Here is a 19,782-nt window from a genome sequence, read left to right as displayed (position 1 = left end):
ATGGGGGTCAGTATAGGGGTTTCTATACATCCTATACACAGATATATGGGGGGTCAGTATAGGGGTTTCTATACATCCTATACACAGATATATGGGGGTCAGTATAGGGGTTTCTATACATCCTATATACAGATATATGGGGGTCAGTATAGGGGTTTCTATACATCGTATACACAGATATTTGGGGGTCAGTATAGGGGTGTCTATACATCCTATACACAGATATATGGGGGTCAGTATAGGGGTTTCTATACATCCTATATACAGATATATGGGGGTCAGTATAGGGGTTTCTATACATCTTATACACAGATATTTGGGGGTCAGTATAGGGGTGTCTATACATCCTATACACAGATATATGGGGGTCAGTATAGGGGTTTCTATACATCCTATACACAGATATATGGGGGTCGGTATAGGGGTTTCTATATCCTATATACAGATATATGGGGGTCAGTATAAGGGTTTCTATACATCCTATATACATATATATGGGGGTCAGTAAGCGGTGTCTATGCATCCTAAATATACAGATACGCGATGGATCACTATAGAGTTGTCTGTATGTAATTTTCATGCATACTATGTATCCGAGGCTTCATTAGGGAGATTTCTTCTCACTTCCTGTCCTGCTGACAATGTTTCACCAGACAGGAAGTGATGGGGGATCCGAAACATGGACAAGGAAATAGAAATCTGACAGGGTCTAACCTTCTCCTACCCTCTTCAAGAAAGGAATTGTTACTTCCGTCAATGTTGCAGTTGGAGATTCCCCCTCACTTCTCGTCTGGTAATATGTTATCAGCTGGACGGGAAGTGAGGAGAAATCTCCATAATGAAGCCCCCGGAGAGCAGGATAAACCTGAGAGGAGTTCCTTTCCAACTCCATCCAAAACTAAGACATGGGATTGGCCGCCCCCACATTTCAGGATAACTCCACCTATTTACTACAGACCATTGGATGAGCCCCTTGGGTAGAAGAGTGGAAGCCGGAGAGCTCTGAGGGTGTAGGGGGGGGAGGGGAGGATGGTCGGCAGCCCTGAAGGAGACCCATAAATGAGAGCAGAAGTGGGGTGCTAGTACCAAATATGATCAGAAGATTGCTTGGAGCTCCCTGGGTGCGGAAATCATGAGAAAAGATGGTCCACAGCTCCATCTATTCTAATAATGAACCATCTCAGATGTCTGATGGGTCATTTATGGGTGAAGAGAAGACTTCTGTATAGGACGAGCCCTGAAAATCCGCAACCGGCGGCCAACCGCGACCAACGTGGCCAACCGCAACCAACCGCGTCCAACCGCGACCAACCACGACCAACCGCCACCAAACCGCGGCCAACCGCGACCAACCGCGACCAGACCGCGTACCCAAATGATGGCGTCCCTATACATTCTCCTGTCCCTACGTTATAGATTAGAGGCCAGGAACGGAGAGGTCTCCAATTCTGGGGGTCACCAGCGGTATTCGGGGGTATCTTGGTGAGACCTTTGGTTGAGTTCACAAAGCTATCACCCCACGATGAGGGTCCTTATTTGCGAAAACGTCGTCGGTTATTTTTAGCGTCCAATGGAATTTGTAAATGTACAGTCTCATAAAAACGCCGACCCTTCCCGTTGTGCGGTAGATGAGCTCCTTGTATTCCCTTTCCAAGGCTGCTGTGCAATGAGCTGCCGACCTAACCGCACGGCGCACAAGAACACGCCGTACCGTATTCTACACCAACGCAGCCAGCTGGGGGCACAACGAAGGTCAGGCGTTTTTATGGGCTGGCAGAAGAGAATGACAAATAATAGATAAAAGCTGGATAAACTCACACACAATGTTCTCCATGTGGAAGGGAGGAATGTCACTCCACGTGTGTACACTGTACAGGGCGGAGCGCACAGCGAGTACAGTACACCGTGTTACTCACACCTTCCCCGAGCAATCACAGACTACTACCAATGGGAGGGGACTACTGTGCCCAGACGAGTCCACCTTCAATACTCACACACAAGAGACCTTCAACACTCACACACAAGAGACCTTCAACACTCACACACAAGAGACCTTCAACACTCACACACAAGAGACCTTCGACACTCACACACAAGAGACGGAGGGAGAGCAAGTTGAGAAATCCCTTCCATCTAAGAACTACGAAGACTGAGACATAGCAGAAGGAAGAAGGTGAGTCACACCATGTTACATATGACAGGAGGAGAGAAGCGACCGACCATAGATTGTATGGCAGCATGACATGCTACGGGAGGGTGAGATCTCTGGGTCCTAATGGACTTTGAGAGACACAGGGGAGGGTGAATCTCTGTGGCCAAACCTTTGTAGATCCCTGACCATCACATCTATAGGAGCTTGTTGGACATTCCATTCCAGAACCATGGCCATGGAGATCTCCCCCTTCCTCCATCCATGGCCATGGAGATCCCCCCCTTCCTCTATCCATGGCCATGGAGATGCCCCCCTTCCTCCATCCATGGCCATGGAGATGCCCCCTCTTCCTCCATCCATGGCCATGGAGATGCCCCCTCTTCCTCCATCCATGGCCATGGAGATGCCCCCCTTCCTCCATCCATGGCCAAGGAGATCCCCCCCTTCCTCTATCCATGGCCATGGAGATGCCCCCTTCCTCCATCCATGGCCATGGAGATGCCCCCTCTTCCTCCATCCATGGCCATGGAGATGCCCCCTCTTCCTCCATCCATGGCCATGGAGAGGCCCCCCTTCCTCTATCCATGGCCATGGAGATGCCCCCTTCCTCTATCCATGGCCATGGAGATGCCCCCCTTCCTCCATCCATGGCCATGGAGATGCCCCCTCTTCCTCCATCCATGGCCATGGAGGATGCCCCCTCTTCCTCCATCCATGGCCATGGAGATGCCCCCCTTCCTCCATCCATGGCCATGGAGATCCATCCATGGCCATGGAGATGCCCCCCTTCCTCCATCCATGGCCATGGAGATCCCCCCTTCCTCCATCCATGGCCATGGAGATCCCCCCCCCCTTCCTCCATCCATGGCCATGGAGATGCCCCCCTTCCTCCATCCATGGCCATGGAGATCCCCCCCCCTTCCTCCATCCATGGCCATGGAGATGCCCCCTCTTCTCTATCCATGGCCATGGAGATGCCCCCCCTTCCTCCATCCATGGCCATGGAGATGCCCCCCCCCCTTCCTCCATCCATGGCCATGGAGATGCCCCCTCTTTTCTCCATCCATGGCCATTATTATGGAGTTCCCACCACTGTGGCTACAACATCCTCTACTCTTCTGGGAAGACTTTCCAGAAGATTTTGGGAGAGTGTTTTTGGGGATTTTTCTTTCCATTTGTGAAGTCAGGTGCTGATGTTGGGTGGGAGAACCTGGCTCCCAACTGGTATTCCAATTCATTCCAAAGGTGGTCAATAGGGTTGAGGTCAAGGCTCTGTGCTGGACATGAGTTCTTCCACACCTAGCTCATCAAACCATGTCTTCATGGATTTGGTTCACCTGGATTGGGCTTAGTTGTAGAGCTACCTCTATGAATAAGTGTAATTACTTGTGAGGTCAGGTGCAGATGTTGGATGAGAACACCTGGCTCTCAACTGGTATTGCAATTTATCCCATAGGTGGTTGATAAGGATGAGGTCAGGGCGCTGAGCAGGACACTCAGGTTCCTCCCCAGCAAACTGTTCAGAACATGTCTTTATGGAGCTGTCCCACTTTGCATCTACAACATCCTCCACTCTTCTGGGAAACTTTCCACAAAATTTAGGAGGCTGTCTGTGGGAATTTGTGCCGATTTGAGAGGTCGGGTACTGACCACAGTAGGCTTGAGGTCAGGACACTTCAGTTTCTCCACACCAACTGGTCACACCATGTTCTTATGGGGCTGGCTTTGTACACGGGGGGGGGGGGGGGGAGACAGTCATATTGGAACAGAAAAGAGTCTTCCCCAAACTGTTATCACAAGGTTGGAAGAGAACAATTGTCTCCATTGTCTTTGTATGATGGAGTATTACCAGGACCCTTCACTAGAGACACCTAAACTCAGTCTTTTAGAGGAGTGCTCCCATGCCCGTGGCCATATAGTGTATGCCCTTATCTTGTAACTTCGATGCCTGGAACACCCGTTGTTAGATCAGCCTTTCCCAACCTTTTCAACACAGAGGAACCCTTGAAATAGTTCTCCGTTCTCGAGGGGAACCCCTGATAAAAATTAGAAATCTACAACTCATGATACATTAGTGTGATGGTCAGTGGGAAGAATGGTCCTTACACTTGTGGTCATTGGGAAGAATGGTCCCTTACACTTGTGGTCATTGGGAAGAACGGTCCTTACACTTGTGGTGATTGGGAAGAATGGTCCTCACACTTGTGGTCATTGGGAAGAATAGTCCTTACACTTGTAGTCATTGGGAAGAATGGTCCTTACACTTGTGGTCAGTGGGAAGAATGGTCCTTACACTTGTGGTCATTTGGGAAGAATGGTCCTTACACTTGTGGTCATTGGGAAGAATGGTCCTTACACTTGTGGTCATTGGGAAGAATGGTCCTTACACTTGTGGTCAGTGGGAAGAATGGTCCTTACACTTGTTGTCATTGGGAAGAATGGTCCTTACACTTGTGGTCATTGGGGAAGAATGGTCCTTACACTTGTGGTCATTGGGAAGAATAGTCCTTACACTTGTAGTCATTGGGAAGAATGGTCCTTACACTTGTGGTCAGTGGGAAGAATGGTCCTTACACTTGTGGTCAGTGGGAAGAATGGTCCTTACACTTGTGGTCATTGGGAAGAATGGTCCTTACACTTGTGGTCATTGGGAAGAATGGTCCTTACACTTGTGGTCATTGGGAAGAATGGTCCTTACACTTGTGGTCATTGGGAAGAATAGTCCCTTACACTTGTAGTCATTGGGAAGAATGGTCCTTACACTTGTGGTCAGTGGGAAGAATGGTCCTTACACTTGTGGTCAGTGGGAAGAATGGTCCTTACACTTGTGGTCAGTGGGAAGAATGGTCCTTACACTTGTGGTCATTGGGAAGAATGGTCCTTACACTTGTGGTCATTGGGAAGAATGGTCCTTACACTTGTGGTCAGTGGGAAGAATGGTCCTTACACTTGTGGTCATTGGGAAGAATGGTCCTTACACTTGTGGTCATTGGGAAGAATGGTCCTCACACTTGTGGTCATTGGGAAGAATGGTCCTTACACTTGTGGTCATTGGGAAGAATGGTCCTTACACTTGTGGTCAGTGGGAAGAATTACCTCCTTACAGAGAGCTAAAAAGATGAATGGTGTGAGTGGGAACTTATCTGAGAGGCAGAAATTGCCCAATGCTGAAGGAACCCCTACAACCTCTGGAGGAACCCCTAGCAACCTCTGGAGGAACCCTAGGGCTCCACCGAACCCTGGTTGAGAATCATTGCATTAGTGGTAATATAGACCTCAATCTCTCTCTCTATATATATTCATACATATAGTACTTCCACGTGCCCTATAGGCTAGGGGTGCTCAATGTTCCATCATCCACAGATGTCTACAGCCAGGTCCTGGATGTGAGTATCTCTATCTATGTTCTAAGTGAAGCTGGACCTCATTGTCCATCACTCCTCTGACTGATAAAACACCTGACTGCCGCTCTCCTGTGATGTATGACTGTGCTTTATTATTGGTTTTATATATTCTGCTCTGTAATCATTTATTGTCATGTTCCACCTATTTGATCTTATTTTTTGGGGTTGCTGTCCAGACCGCTCTGCTCCTTGTTGTGTTATCACACACACTAGTCAAAAATGCTGCCCATCATCACTGACCATCTGATCTGGACCTTGCCAAATTATATTTGCCCCATCTGGATGAAGGCATTACGCTTCTAAATTCCACTGCTGTAGAAGCTTCACCAGACATGTGCGCCGTCAATAAATTAGTTTCGTTTCGTATTAGAAATAATTCGTATTTCGTAATTTGTGTCCGAAATTTTGTACGAAATATGAATTTCCGTTAGATTCGTTAACTTTTCGTAACAATTACGAATGTTCGTTACGGTGTATTTATCAGTATGAGGGGCTCCCACCATCCCTGTGTTGTGCCGACTTGCTGGGGTTTTTAACATTTAGGTTCGTTAACTTTTCGTAACAATTACGAATGTTCGTTAGGAATTTGGATCCAAAATTCGTAAAAAGAAATTTAGTTTTTCATACAGGATTCGGAAGCATAGCAATTCTTATTTCGGATCCTCCCGAATGTACGAATTTATGGAAATTCGTACGAAATTTTTCGATTCGTATGAAACTAATCACACATGTCTAGAAGCTTAGTGACCACCCACCTTGACCCTCAACCAGTTACTACCACAATGGCTACTTACCATCGTTCTGCTGTGCAGTGCGTCCTTATGACGATGACCCTCAGCTGTCGGGAATTGTACTCCTCTTTCTATGTTTATCTTCACAACCCATCCTTACTACGAAGCTCCTCTCCGCTTTAAATGTAGATGCGGTGCTTCTAAAGTAAATGGCAGACAAGTCACATTGATTGTGTGCGCCAACTGCCCATCTTGCCCCCAACACACACAGACCTACTGACATAAAAGAGCAAACCGATAACACGAGCAAAGTGTGGTCTGGACACCCCAGGAATATACCCGACCTTCACTGGTCATTTATAATAAGTAGAGTCTCAGTAATTACCACCTTCAATCTTTCAATGACCTGCGCCCACACAGCCAGATACAGGCGGCCGGGTCTGCTGAATGGCCTAGAAATGGTCCAACTGCCATTGGACATTATTATACAATAGTTATCACAACTGCTGTTTGTTTCTGTCCCACATACAGACTTCCTCAGAACTCGTCATTACAACTCTTGGGTGAAGAGTCTGGATAGATGTGTCTGCTTTCACTTGTTCTCTCAAGAAAACAGCCATGAAATCCCCACCAACTGAGACCAGACCCCCGAACCCCGAAGAAGAAAAACACGAGGACAGCGAGGCGGGGGAAGAAGCCTGACGTCAAGTCTAAAGTGCAAAGTGAAAGCGAAAAGGATTCTGGATACTCAGGTAGATGGCCGCTTCTTCACCTAAATCACTCTTCTCTTTCCACTTGTAGAACATATTTATGAAAAACATCAACATAATTTCCTTCTCCTCCCTATTACCCTCCAACAGTAACGTCTACAGCACCACCATCCCTTCTCCTCCTTATTACCCTCCAACAGTAACATCTACAGTACCACCAACCCTTCTCCTTCCTATTACCCTCCAACAGTAACATCTACAGCACCACCATCCCTTCTCCTCCCTATTACCTCCAACAGTAACATCTACAGTACCACCAACCCTTCTCCTTCCTATTACCCTCCAACAGTAACGTCTACATTACCACCATCCCTTCTCCTCCTTATTACCCTCCAACAGTAACATCTACAGCACCACCATCCCTTCTCCTTCCTATTACCCTCCAACGGTAACATCTACAGTACCACCAACCCTTCTCCTTCCTATTACCCTCCAACAGTAACATCTACAGTACCACCAACCCTTCTCCTTCCTATTACCCTCCAACAGTAACGTCTACATTACCACCATCCCTTCTCCTCCTTATTACCCTCCAACAGTAACATCTACAGTACCACCATCCCTTCTCCTCTCTATTACCCTCCAACAGTAACATCTACAGTACCACCATCCCTTCTCCTTCCTATTACCCTCCAACAGTAACATCTACAGTACCACCAACCCTTCTCCTTCCTATTACCCTCCAACGGTAACATCTACAGTACCACCAACCCTTCTCCTTCCTATTACCCTCCAACGGTAACATCTACAGTACCACCAACCCTTCTCCTTCCTATTACCCTCCAACAGTAACATCTACAGTACCACCATCCCTTCTCCTCCCTATTACCCTCCAACAGTAACATCTACAGTACCACCATCCCTTCTCCTCCCTATTACCCTCCAACAGTAACATCTACAGTACCACCATCCCTTCTCCTCTCTATTACCCTCCAACAGTAACATCTAACAGTACCACCATCCCTTCTCCTCCCTATTACCCTCCAACAGTAACATCTACAGCACCACCAACCCTTCTCCTCCCTATTACCCTCCAACAGTAACATCTACAGTACCACCATCCCTTCTCCTCCCTATTACCCTCCAACAGTAACATCTACAGTACCACCATCCCTTCTCCTCTCTATTACCCTCCAACAGTAACATCTACAGTACCACCATCCCTTCTCCTCCCTATTACCCTCCAACAGTAACATCTACAGTACCACCAACCCTTCTCCTCCCTATTACCCTCCAACAGTAACATCTACAGTACCACCATCCCTTCTCCTTCCTATTACCCTCCAACAGTAACATCTACAGTACCACCAACCCTTCTCCTCCCTATTACCCTCCAACAGTAACATCTACAGCACCACCATCCCTTCTCCTCCTTATTACCCTCCAACGGTAACATCTACAGTACCACCATCCCTTCTCCTCCTTATTACCCTCCAACAGTAACATCTACAGTACCACCATCCCTTCTCCTCCCTATTACCCTCCAACAGTAACATCTACAGTACCACCATCCCTTCTCCTCCTTATTACCCTCCAACGGTAACATCTACAGTACCACCATCCCTTCTCCTCCCTATTACCCTCCAACAGTAATATCTACAGTACCACCATCCCTTCTCCTCCCTATTACCCTCCAACAGTAACATCTACAGTACCACCATCCCTTCTCCTCCCTATTACCCTCCAACAGTAACATCTACAGTACCACCATCCCTTCTCCTCCCTATTACCCTTCAACAGTAACGTCTACAGTTCCACCATCCCTTCTCCTCCTTATTACCCTCCAACAGTAATGTCTACAGTACCACCAACCCTTCTCCTTCCTATTACCCTCCAACAGTAACATCTACAGTACCACCATCCCTTCTCCTCCCTATTACCCTCCAACAGTAACATCTACAGCACCACCAACCCTTCTCCTCCCTATTACCCTCCAACAGTAACATCTACAGCACCACCATCCCTTCTCCTCCCTATTACCCTCCAACGGTAACATCTACAGTACCACCATCCCTTCTCCTCCCTATTACCCTCCAACGGTAACATCTACAGCACCACCATCCCTTCTCCTCCCTATTACCCTCCAACAGTAACATCTACAGTACCACCATCCCTTCTCCTCCCTATTACCCTCCAACAGTAACATCTACAGTACCACCATCCCTTCTCCTCCCTATTACCCTCCAACAGTAACATCTACAGTACCACCATCCCTTCTCTTCCCTATTACCCTCAAAACAGTAACATCTACAGCACCACCATCCCTTCTCCTTCCTATTACCCTCCAACGGTAACATCTACAGTACCACCAACCCTTCTCCTCCCTATTACCCTCCAACAGTAACATCTACAGTACCACCATCCCTTCTCCTCCCTATTACCCTCCAACAGTAACATCTACAGTACCACCATCCCTTCTCCTTCCTATTACCCTCCAACGGTAACATCTACAGCACCACCAACCCTTCTCCTCCCTATTACCCTCCAACAGTAACATCTACAGTACCACCATCCCTTCTCCTCCCTATTACCCTCCAACAGTAACATCTACAGTACCACCATCCCTTCTCTTCCCTATTTACCCTCAAAACAGTAACATCTACAGCACCACCAACCCTTCTCCTCCCTATTACCCTCCAACAGTAACATCTACAGTACCACCATCCCTTCTCCTCCCTATTACCCTCCAACAGTAACATCTACAGTACCACCATCCCTTCTCCTCCCTATTACCCTCAAAACAGTAACATCTACAGCACCACCATCCCTTCTCCTCCCTATTACCCTCCAACAGTAACGTCTACAGAACCACCATCCCTTCTCCTCCCTATTACCCTCCAACGGTAACATCTACAGCACCACCATCCCTTCTCCTCCCTATTACCCTCCAACAGTAACATCTACAGCACCACCATCCCTTCTCCTCTCTATTACCCTCCAACGGTAACCCTACAGTACCACCATCCCTTCTCCTCCCTATTACCCTCCAACGGTAACATCTACAGTACCACCAACCCTTCTCCTCCCTATTACCCTCCAACAGTAACATCTACAGTACCACCATCCCTTCTCCTCCCTATTACCCTCCAACGGTAACGTCTACAGCACCACCAACCCTTCTCCTCCCTATTACCCTCCAACGGTAACATCTACAGTACCACCAACCCTTCTCCTCCCTATTACCCTCCAACAGTAACATCTACAGTACCACCAACCCTTCTCCTCCCTATTACCCTCCAACGGTAATATCTACAGTACCACCATCTCTTCTCCTCCCTATTGCCCTCCAACAGTAACATCTACAGCACCACCATCCCTTCTCCTTCCTATTACCCTCCAACAGTAACATCTACAGTACCACCAACCCTTCTCCTCCCTATTACCCTCCAACAGTAACATCTACAGCACCACCAACCCTTCTCCTCCCTATTACCCTCCAACGGTAACATCTACAGTACCACCATCTCTTCTCCTCCCTATTACCCTCCAACAGTAACGTCTACAGAACCACCATCCCTTCTCCTCCCTATTACCCTCCAACAGTAACAGTCTACAGTACCACCATTCCTTCTCCTCCCTATTACCCTCCAACAGTAACGTCTACAGAACCACCATCCCTTCTCCTCCCTATTACCCTCCAACAGTAACATCTACAGTACCACATTCCTTCTCCTTCCTATTACCCTCCAACAGTAACATCTACAGTACCACCAACCCTTCTCCTCCCTATTACCCTCCAACAGTAACATCTACAGTACCACCATCCCTTCTCCTCCCTATTACCCTCCAACAGTAACATCTACAGTACCACCAACCCTTCTCCTTCCTATTACCCTCCAACAGTAACATCTACAGTACCACCATCCCTTCTCCTCCCTATTACCCTCCAACAGTAACATCTACAGTACCACCATCCCTTCTCCTCCCTATTACCCTCCAACAGTAACGTCTACAGAACCACCATCCTTCTCCTCCCTATTACCCTCCAACAGTAACATCTACAGTACCACCAACCCTTCTCCTCCCTATTACCCTCCAACAGTAACATCTACAGTACCACCATCCCTTCTCCTCCCTATTACCCTCCAACAGTAACATCTACAGTACCACCATCCCTTCTCCTCCCTATTACCCTCCAACAGTAACATCTACAGTACCACCATCCCTTCTCCTCCCTATTACCCTCCAACGGTAACGTCTACAGCACCACCAACCCTTCTCCTCCCTATTACCCTCCAACAGTAACGTCTACAGAACCACCATCCCTTCTCCTCCCTATTACCCTCCAACAGTAACATCTACAGTACCACCAACCCTTCTCCTCCCTATTACCCTCCAACAGTAACATCTACAGTACCACCATCCCTTCTCCTCCCTATTACCCTCCAACAGTAACATCTACAGTACCACCAACCCTTCTCCTCCCTATTACCCTCCAACAGTAACATCTACAGTACCACCATCCCTTCTCCTCCCTATTACCCTCCAACAGTAACATCTACAGCACCACCAACCCTTCTCCTCCCTATTACCCTCCAACAGTAACATCTACAGTACCACCATCCCTTCTCCTCCCTATTACCCTCCAACAGTAACATCTACAGTACCACCATCCCTTCTCCTCCCTATTACCCTCCAACAGTAACATCTACAGTACCACCATCCCTTCTCCTCCCTATTACCCTCCAACAGTAACATCTACAGTACCACCATCTCTTCTCCTCCCTATTACCCTCCAACAGTAACGTCTACAGAACCACCATCCCTTCTCCTCCCTATTACCCTCCAACAGTAACATCTACAGTACCACCAACCCTTCTCCTCCCTATTACCCTCCAACAGTAACATCTACAGTACCACCATCCCTTCTCCTCCTATTACCCTCCAACAGTAACATCTACAGTACCACCAACCCTTCTCCTTCCTATTACCCTCCAACAGTAACATCTACAGTACCACCATCCCTTCTCCTCCCTATTACCCTCCAACAGTAACATCTACAGCACCACCATCCCTTCTCCTCTCTATTACCCTCCAACGGTAACCTCTACAGTACCACCATCTCTTCTCCTCTCCCTATTACCCTCCAACAGTAACATCTACAGTACCACCATCCCTTCTCCTCCCTATTACCCTCCAACAGTAACATCTACAGCACCACCATCCCTTCTCCTCCCTATTACCCTCCAACGGTAACATCTACAGTACCACCATCCCTTCTCCTCCCTATTACCCTCCAACAGTAACATCTACAGTACCACCATCCCTTCTCCTCCCTATTACCCTCCAACAGTAACATCTACAGCACCACCAACCCTTCTCCTCCCTATTACCCTCCAACAGTAACATCTACAGTACCACCATCCCTTCTCCTTCCTATTACCCTCCAACGGTAACGTCTACAGCACCACCAACCCTTCTCCTCCCTATTACCCTCCAACGGTAACATCTACAGTACCACCATCTCTTCTCCTCCCTATTGCCCTCCAACAGTAACATCTACAGTACCCCCATCCCTTCTCCTTCCTATTACCCTCCAACAGTAACATCTACAGTACCACCAACCCTTCTCCTCCCTATTACCCTCCAACAGTAACATCTACAGCACCACCAACCCTTCTCCTCCCTATTACCCTCCAACGGTAACATCTACAGTACCACCATCTCTTCTCCTCCCTATTACCCTCCAACAGTAACATCTACAGTACCACCAACCCTTCTCCTCCCTATTACCCTCCAACAGTAACATCTACAGTACCACCATCCCTTCTCCTCCCTATTACCCTCCAACAGTAACATCTACAGCACCACCAACCCTTCTCCTCCCTATTACCCTCCAACGGTAACATCTACAGTACCACCATCTCTTCTCCTCCCTATTACCCTCCAACAGTAACGTCTACAGAACCACCATCCCTTCTCCTCCCTATTACCCTCCAACAGTAACATCTACAGTACCACCAACCCTTCTCCTCCCTATTACCCTCCAACGGTAACCTCTACAGTACCACCATCTCTTCTCCTCCCTATTACCCTCCAACAGTAACATCTACAGTACCACCATCCCTTCTCCTCCCTATTACCCTCCAACAGTAACATCTACAGCACCACCATCCCTTCTCCTCCCTATTACCCTCCAACGGTAACATCTACAGTACCACCATCCCTTCTCCTCCCTATTACCCTCCAACAGTAACATCTACAGTACCACCATCCCTTCTCCTCCCTATTACCCTCCAACAGTAACATCTACAGCACCACCAACCCTTCTCCTCCCTATTACCCTCCAACAGTAACATCTACAGTACCACCATCCCTTCTCCTTCCTATTACCCTCCAACGGTAACGTCTACAGCACCACCAACCCTTCTCCTCCCTATTACCCTCCAACGGTAACATCTACAGTACCACCATCTCTTCTCCTCCCTATTGCCCTCCAACAGTAACATCTACAGTACCCCCATCCCTTCTCCTTCCTATTACCCTCCAACAGTAACATCTACAGTACCACCAACCCTTCTCCTCCCTATTACCCTCCAACAGTAACATCTACAGCACCACCAACCCTTCTCCTCCCTATTACCCTCCAACGGTAACATCTACAGTACCACCATCTCTTCTCCTCCCTATTACCCTCCAACAGTAACATCTACAGTACCACCAACCCTTCTCCTCCCTATTACCCTCCAACAGTAACATCTACAGTACCACCATCCCTTCTCCTCCCTATTACCCTCCAACAGTAACATCTACAGCACCACCAACCCTTCTCCTCCCTATTACCCTCCAACGGTAACATCTACAGTACCACCATCTCTTCTCCTCCCTATTACCCTCCAACAGTAACGTCTACAGAACCACCATCCCTTCTCCTCCCTATTACCCTCCAACAGTAACATCTACAGTACCACCAACCCTTCTCCTCCCTATTACCCTCCAACAGTAACATCTACAGCACCACCAACCCTTCTCCTCCCTATTACCCTCCAACGGTAACATCTACAGTACCACCATCCCTTCTCCTCCCTATTACCCTCCAACAGTAACATCTACAGCACCACCATCCCTTCTCCTCCCTATTACCCTCCAACAGTAACGTCTACAGAACCACCATCCCTTCTCCTCCCTATTACCCTCCAACAGTAACATCTACAGTACCACCAACCCTTCTCCTCCCTATTACCCTCCAACAGTAACATCTACAGTACCACCATCCCTTCTCCTCCCTATTACCCTCCAACGGTAATATCTACAGTACCACCATCTCTTCTCCTCCCTATTGCCCTCCAACAGTAACATCTACAGTACCCCCATCCCTTCTCCTTCCTATTACCCTCCAACAGTAACATCTACAGTACCACCAACCCTTCTCCTCCCTATTACCCTCCAACAGTAACATCTACAGCACCACCAACCCTTCTCCTCCCTATTACCCTCCAACGGTAACATCTACAGTACCACCATCTCTTCTCCTCCCTATTACCCTCCAACAGTAACGTCTACAGAACCACCATCCCTTCTCCTCCCTATTACCCTCCAACAGTAACATCTACAGTACCACCAACCGTTCTCCTCCCTATTACCCTCCAACAGTAACATCTACAGTACCACCATCCCTTCTCCTCCCTATTACCCTCCAACAGTAACATCTACAGTACCACCATCCCTTCTCCTCCTTATTACCCTCCAACAGTAACATCTACAGTACCACCAACCCTTCTCCTCCCTATTACCCTCCAACAGTAACATCTACAGTACCACCATCCCTTCTCCTCCCTATTACCCTCCAACAGTAACATCTACAGTACCACCATCCCTTCTCCTCCTTATTACCCTCCAACAGTAACATCTACAGTACCACCAACCCTTCTCCTTCCTATTACCCTCCAACGGTAACATCTACAGTACCACCAACCCTTCTCCTCCCTATTACCCTCCAACAGTAACATCTACAGTACCACCATCCCTTCTCCTCCCTATTACCCTCCAACAGTAACATCTACAGTACCACCATCCCTTCTCCTCCCTATTACCCTCCAACAGTAACATCTACAGTACCACCATCCCTTCTCCTTCCTATTACCCTCCAACAGTAACATCTACAGTACCACCATCCCTTCTCCTCCCTATTACCCTCCAACAGTAACATCTACAGTACCACCATCCCTTCTCCTCCCTATTACCCTCCAACAGTAACGTCTACAGTACCACCATCCCTTCTCCTCCCTATTACCCTCCAACAGTAACGTCTACAGTACCACCATCCCTTCTCCTCCCTATTACCCTCCAACAGTAACATCTACAGTACCACCATCCCTTCTCCTCCCTATTACCCTCCAACAGTAACGTCTACAGTACCACCAACCCTTCTCCTCCTTATTACCCTCCAACGGTAACATCTACAGTACCACCATCCCTTCTCCTCCCTATTACCCTGCATTTTCTTTCCAATGATTTTTTCAGCTTCCACCCAGTGAAGGGTTTGGTTTCCTCTGAGACTTGCCGGGCAGGTGACTTTAGTGACCCTTCCCCACAACTGGGCCATCTGAAGAGTAGTCTTTGCCTTCCCCCATCATGCTCAATGGACTTGTGTTCCAGTCTTCCCTTTCCTTGCCCTTTTCTCTTTCTCGCTCTGGAATCCATGTCTGATGGATGTTCTTTGTGGTTCCTTCACAGACAGCAGCTCAGAGAGCCTCAGCTCAGAGGAAACAAATGCATCAACAAGCATCATTGAACCAGGATCCGGCCCGCAGGTGACAACCACCATACAGACGGCGTATACTCCTATCTATATACTGCAGAATGTCGTACTGAAACAGGTGAGCCGCCAGAAGAGAAGGGGGGGAGGTGTCCAGGAACATCCCTAGAAAAGTACTTCAAAAGCTTGAGTAAGGAATACCCTTCAGATCTTTGTTTGCCATCCCCCCGGAAGAGTTGGAATCCACCCAGAAGAATGGGATCACCTACTGTGTCCCCAGGAATCCATCCAGAAATTTCTAGGTGGATTCCTGGGGACCCAGTACGTGATCCCATTCTTCTGGGTGGATTCCAGTGTACACAGAGTAGGTGATCCCATTCTTCTGGAAGAATTACTGGGGACACAGAGTAGGCAGTGCCCCATTATTCTTGGTGGATTCCTGGGGACATAGAGTAGGCAGTGCCCCATTATTCTTGGTGGATTCCCGGGGACATAGAGTAGGCAGTGCCCCATTATTCTTGGTGGATTCCCGGGGACATAGAGTAGGCAGTGCCCCATTATTCTTGGTGGATTCCCTGGGACATAGAGTAGGCAATCTCTCTTTCTTCTGGGTGGATTCCTGGGACACAGAGTAGGTGATCCCATTCTTCTGGGAGAAATCCTGGGGACACAGAGTAGGTGACCCCATTCTTCTGGGAGAAATCCTGGGGACACAGAGTAGGTGACCCCATTCTTCTGGGAGAAATCCTGGGGACACAGAGTAGGTGATCCCATTCTTCTTGGAGAAATCCTGGGGACAGAGTAGGTGACCCCCATTCTTCTGGGAGAAATCCTGGGGACACAGAGTAGGTGATCCCATTCTTCTTGGAGAAATTCTGGGGACACAGAGTAGGTGATCCCATTCTTCTGGGAGAAATCCTGGGGACACAGAGTAGGTGATCCCATTCTTCTGGGTGGATTCCTGGGGACACAGAGTAGGCAACCTCCCATTATTCTGGGTGGATTCCTGGGACACAGAATAGGTGACCTCATTCTTCTGGGAGAAATCCTGTGGACACAGAGTAGGTGATCCAATTCTTCTGGGAGGATTCCTGGGGACAGAGTAGACAATCCCCTGTTCTTCTGGGTGGATTCCTGGGGACACAGTAGGTGACCCCATTCCTCTGGGAAGATTTCTGGGGACACAGAGTAGGTGACCCTGTTTTACTGGGAGGATTCCTGGGGACACAGAGTAGGCAACCCCCCATTTTTCTGGGGAGGGGGCATCCATGAGAACCTCTATGGTGTTATTTCTCCTGGGTGAGGGAGAGGACCATCCATGGGAGCCTCTATAATGCAATTTCACCTGGGTGTGGGAGAGGACAATTCATGGGAACCTCTTTGGTGTCATGTCTCCTGGGTGAGGACCATCTATGGGAGCCTCTATGGTGTAACTTCTGGCTGATGACCATTCGTAGTAGCCTCTATGGCAAGGGTCTCAAACTGGTGGTCCTCCAGCTGTTGCGAAACTACAAGTCCCATCATGCCTCTGCTTTTGGGAGTCATGCTCTTAACTCTCAGCCTTGCAATTCCTCATGGAACTTGTAGTTTTGCAACAGCTGGAGGGCCGCCAGTTTGAGACTCCTGCTCTATGGTGTAATTTCTCCTGGATGAGGGAGAGGACCATCCATAGGAGCCGCCATGGTGTCATTTCTCCTGGATGAGGGAGAGGACCATCCATAGGAGCCGCCATGGTGTCATTTCTCCTGGATGAGGGAGAGGACCATCCATGGGAGCCTCTATGGTGTTATTTATCCTGGGTGAGGGAGAGGACCATCCATGGGAGCCTCTATGGTGTAATTTCTCCTGGGTGAGGGAGAGGACCATCCATGGGAGCCTCTATGGTGTTATTTATCCTGGGTGAGGGAGAGGACCATCCATGAGAACCTCTATGGTGTAATTTCTCCTGGGTGAGGGAGAGGACCATCCATGGGAGCCTCTATGGCAGGGGTCTCAAACTGGCGGCCCTCCAGCTGTTGCAAAACTACAAGTCCCATCATGCCTCTGAGTGTGGGAGTCATGCTTAAAACTTTCAGCCTTGCAAAGCCTCATGGGACTTGTAGTTTTGCAACAGCTGGAGGGCCACCAGTTTGAGACCCCTGCTCTATGGTGTCATTTCGCCTGGGTGAGGGAGAGGACCATCTATCGGAGCCTCTATGGTGTCATTTCTGGTGGATGAAGGAGAGGACAATCCATGGGTGCCTCTACAACAGGGATATGCAATTAGAAACCTCCAGCTGTTGCCAAACTACAAGTCCCATCATGCCTCTGCCTCTGGGTGTCAGGCTTGTGGCTGTCAGAGTCTTGCTATGCCTCATGGGAAGTGTAGTTCTGCAACAGCTGGAGGTCCGTCAATTGTATACCCCTACTCTATGGTATAATTTCTCCTAGGTGAATCACCATTCACCCGAGTTCTCTGAACTAAGTTGTGATCAAGTCGGTGTATATAGGGGGGGGGAGGAGGGTGAATATACACTGTATACAGTCAGGGGTGTATATAGAGGGGGAGGGTTGCACAGTATATACATTGTATTCAGTGGGTGGATCTCCATGTGTTCTCATTTACATGTCCATTTTTTTTTCTTGCAGCCTCAGCTCCTCCTCCTCCAGCCTCACGTACGTCGCCATCGGAAGCGCCCCTCCCCTTCATCCTATCTTCCCATTCTTCGATCCTATCCCAGGATAGCTCCACGCCTAGCCCCTCCCCCTAGCCCCACACACTCTCTAGTGCCCCGTAGTGCCACGCCCCCCGAAAACAGACCAGCCCCTTCCCTCCTGGAAGTCTCTCTGCGCTCTCTGGCGTTACTGCGACGGACTCTGGAGACGCAACGCTCCATCCGAGAACTGAGGGCCCACGCCAGACTATATGAAAGGGCCCTCCAAGGGGAAGAGGGGGGGTGGGAAAATCTACAGAGAGCCATGGAACAGAGTGGAGGGTACCCCAAAATCACATCATCGGCAGCCCCGGCTCTGCCGGCAGAGACTTCACCTGAACCCACTACATCCCAGGATGTGACCATGACTTCATCAGGGGGCGCCGACACACACAATGAGGAAAGCATGACATCATCTGAGAAAAGTATGACATCATCAGGGACCGCAACATCTGAATGCATCGGAAACAAAGACAATGACCATCTAGGACTGTGTCCTCCATCAGAAGAGGCCTCGCCTCACCTCCTATGTACACAGAAAGTTTTATAGTCTATGAACTGTCCTTCATCAATCCTGTACCCTGTAGAACCTTTTCAGAATCTTGTATTAAAGTCTATTTTCTTACAAACTCATTAAAACTAAACTTCATTCTCCGTTCTCGTGGTCTTCAGTCCGCTGTAATTCCACAAGTCAGAGCTCACGATACAGGCCAGGGGTGACACCTAGTGGACGGTCACAGTAATACAGCTCTACCATCTAGTGCGGGGATTGGCAACCTTTTTCCACTTAAGGGCCGGATTCAATGTATGTGAATGTGTGGAGGGTCACATTCACCTGCTAATAAAGGAAGATAACGTTACACAGTCCCCCCCCACCTCTGGACCCCTTCACATTACACAGCCCCTGCACCTCTAACCTCTGGACCCCTTTACATTACACAGTCCCCTGCACCTCTGGCCCCCCTTTACATTACACAGCCCCTGCACCTCTGGACCCCTTTACATTACACAGCCCCCCGCACCTCTGGCCCCCTTTACATTAAACAGCCCCCCCGCACCTCTGGCCCCCTTTACATTACACAGCCCCCCCGCACCTCTGGCCCCCTTTACATTACACAGCCCCCCCGCACCTCTGGCCCCCTTTACATTACACAGCCCCCCGCACCTCTGGCCCCCTTTACATTACACAGCCCCCCTGCACCTCTGGCCCCCTTTACATTACACAGCCCCACATCTCTAACCTCTGGCCCCCTTTACATTACACAGTCCCCTGCACCTCTAACCTCTGGACCCCTTTACATTACACAGCCCCCGCACCTCTGGATCCCTTTACA

The 19,782-nt window shown here is 48.8% G+C and overlaps 1 long non-coding RNA gene across 1 annotated transcript; it reads left to right on the top strand.

Annotated features, from left to right (window-relative positions):
• Window positions 1-1,279: 1,279 nt before the first annotated feature.
• On the top strand, window positions 1,280-19,102 carry LOC143941175 (uncharacterized). The gene is made up of 4 exons (XR_013263995.1): window positions 1,280-2,173; window positions 6,819-7,039; window positions 15,734-15,876; window positions 18,384-19,102. It is a non-coding gene; the product is annotated as an uncharacterized LOC143941175 (long non-coding RNA).
• Window positions 19,103-19,782: the final 680 nt, after the last annotated feature.

The sequence above is a fragment of the Lithobates pipiens genome, unplaced genomic scaffold (assembly GCF_037356315.1).
Source record: "Lithobates pipiens isolate NorthernLeopardFrog02 unplaced genomic scaffold, aLitPip1_a1.2 Scaffold_3, whole genome shotgun sequence".
In the NCBI taxonomy this organism is placed as follows: Eukaryota; Metazoa; Chordata; class Amphibia; order Anura; family Ranidae; genus Lithobates; species Lithobates pipiens.
This window is presented reverse-complemented; position numbering and strand designations above follow the sequence as displayed.